The sequence below is a fragment of the Frankliniella occidentalis genome, unplaced genomic scaffold, assembly GCF_000697945.3.
Source record: "Frankliniella occidentalis isolate FOCC.00 unplaced genomic scaffold, Focc_3.1 Scaffold114, whole genome shotgun sequence".
NCBI lineage: Eukaryota > Metazoa > Arthropoda > Insecta > Thysanoptera > Thripidae > Frankliniella > Frankliniella occidentalis.
This window is the reverse complement of record NW_026267242.1, coordinates 208,561-211,505: the sequence shown is the minus strand read 5'-3', so window position 1 is coordinate 211,505 and position 2,945 is coordinate 208,561.

Below are 2,945 nucleotides of genomic sequence, written 5' to 3'. Positions count from 1 at the left end.
CACGCCCTGCCACCTCGCCCCGCCCCTACCGCTTCCGCCTCATTTCAAACGCAGCCCCAGAGCGAGGACAGAGTCGCCAGTGTCCCTACCATCCCCCCAACCCCCCTACCCGACCGATTTGACCATGGTTCTTGGACGCACGATAGGCAAAAATTTATTGGTCCCGCCGAGAAAAACGTCAGTTTGAAGGGCAACCTCATTCTTTTTTAACGCGCGAGGGATGTGGTTCGCCGAGCAGAGCCCTGCCCCCCCCCCTGCCAGAGCTCGGGGCGGATTTGTTTGGCCAGCCGCGCGCGGTGGGTTCGAATCCCCATTTCATTTGATGCGGGTGGCCTGCTGGTCCGCCGCGTCCCTCTTTTTTCTCCTCCTCGTCCGCCCGACACACACACGGGCTGCAGTGCAGCGCCGGCGCGCCCTTATCTGGCCGGGTCATGCGGCTCGGGGGCGCAGCAGTACAGGCGACAAAGCCGATTTGGGTAAAGCGCCGGCCGGGCCGGGCTACTGTGTGCTTGTGCTGGGCGCCGTGGTCATGTGTCCCGGGGCGGTCAGTCGGGAGCCCGGCCGGCCCGGGCGGATACAGAGCGGCCTGGCCCTCAGAGATACCCGTCGCTGCTGCCGCCGCCGCTGCTGCAGACAGCCCACGTGATTAGCGGCCCTTCCCACTCGGATGTTGCGCGGCCAAATAATTGGGGCATCCTCGGTCCCCGTGGGGCGGGCGCCGCTGACTAGAACAGGAGCAGCGGGCGGCGGCGGTGACGGGAGGGCGGGGGGATAGGCGCGTCAATCCGGCTGCGAGGGCGTGACAGTCGCATTGTGGCCGAGGCGGTGACAATTGGTGACAATGGGGGGCGGCCGCGTCACGGCGCCGACAATGGCGAGCTTCATTATTGGCACCATCGCCTTGGCCTTCCCTCCCGCCTGCTCCCGCCTCGCCTGCTGCTGCCAACCTGAAAGCAACAATACACGGGCCGGCCAACAATTATTAGGCGCTGTTAGAGAGGTGGGCCAAGCGGAAGGTGCGGCGGGCGAGGGCGAGCGGAAGGGGGAAAAAGCAGGCGAGATTGATTTTGTGTCGTTTGCCGGAGAGGCGCCCCTGTGTATAGTATTTGAAGAAATTAATGATCTGTCTCCTCCTCCCCCGAGCAACCCCTCCAGAGAGGACCTGCCCGCTCGCCATCCGGTGTGCACCGGGCTAAGGATTCATTACGAGGCGAAGAATAAAGAGCGAGTGTCGCAGCGACGCTCTCGGGGCCGTTCCGTTCGTAACCCAAACGACGAGTCGCATTTTAAATTGTGGTTGGCAATTCGAGGAAAACCTCGCCGTCAAATGGCTGCGCCACCTGGTGGCGGTCGGTGGAAGCTCGACCATTGGTCAAAACGTACCGGCAGTTTCGTGTCCAACCTTGCGTCGCGTGTGCGTGTGTGTGTGTGTGCGTGTGTTCTGTCAGGTCAGATTTTGATCGATAAAATCTGTATTTACGTGTTAAATGAAGTTCGGAAATGTAGCCGACCTGCAATGGGCCATTTTTTGAAATCGACGAGAGTGCCGTATCTTAAAATGGGAACGGGTTGAATGGTATTGAATGGCTGTTCGTCGCGGCCTGGCCCCTGGCCCAGACCCTGGCCTCCTCGTGGAATGAATGAATGGGGTGGTGTGAAGTGTGGTGTTGAAAAGTGTTCAAAAGTAAGGGGAGGGTAAAACAATGTGAAGTTATCACCTCGATCAAGTTGCTCGGCGAGCTGTCCGCTACCTAACCTCCCATGTCTGCGACCTGTTGCAACACTGTCTCCATTTCACTCCAGCGGGTAAGGTTAGTATCCAAACTCTTTGTTTGTTTTTGTCAGTGATTGGTTACCAGACAAATACACTGAAAATCTTTTTTTTTTCTTGTGACAGTATTGAAGATCATCAACCGAACTACTCTGTGACTGCTCTGCTGTTATGGCACCCCTCCGCTGTCATTCACCAAAAATCTGTTTCACCATTGTGAGAAGATGCGAAACCATTAGTGAAAGTGGATATACATGCTTCCTTGAGGTATTTGGTAGTATTTGTGTCCATGTCACTTTCTGAGTTGACGTTGGAAACCTGACGCTGGGAGAAGTGTAATGACTCGGCAAGTGTATTGAACGTATTGTTGAACAACTATCTTTCTAGTGCTCAGGTCAACTTCTTTTGCTTTGTGATGTTTCGAAGAACTATCTGCTCAAGGTAGTTGCTTATTCAACTAGCCTACAAGCGTTCAACACATCAGGCTAAAATCCCGACCATCCCAAGTGTCCCACGTTTTAGTAGTGATTTTACTTCAGTCTTCAAAAGACTTTAATATTATTTTCTTATCCCAACATCTTGCTCTTCAAAAATGAGAGCTTTTCTGAGTTTCCCTTGGAGTGTGGTAAAGGTCTGACTGCAGTGCACCTCCGCCGCTCAAATACCACTTCATTTTTAATAGCCCGCCCCTCCTCCCTTTCTGATTTACACCCGGGGCAGTTTGACACTCTCATTACGCCGTGGGGCCGTCACGTCCGAGGCCTGTCCTTTAGAGGCCCAAATGGCAGCCGTGGGGGCAGCGCGGGGGTGGCGCGGGGGCGGCACTGAGGAGGCGCTGACCGCCGGCCGGCCGCACGGGGCTGGACGGCACGCCTGAGCAGGCCCCTAATTACGAGGATATGGAGGGCTGGCGGCTCGGCTTGAGGAAGAGGGCGGCGCACGGAGTTGGTCGGTTGGAAGGGGGGGGGGCGATATTCCATTATCAAGTTGGCCGCACCACCGTCCGAGCGGCGAGGTCGAGTGCTGCCGCTGGTCGGGGTGTATATTGTTTCACTCGAGTCCCCCCGCTCCCCCCCCCCCTTTTCAGTCGCCCTTTTCCTCCTCAGCACGTCGTCGCCTTTTGGGTGTCTGTCCACTATCGGGCGTCGTCGAGCGAATGTGTGACACGAGAGGA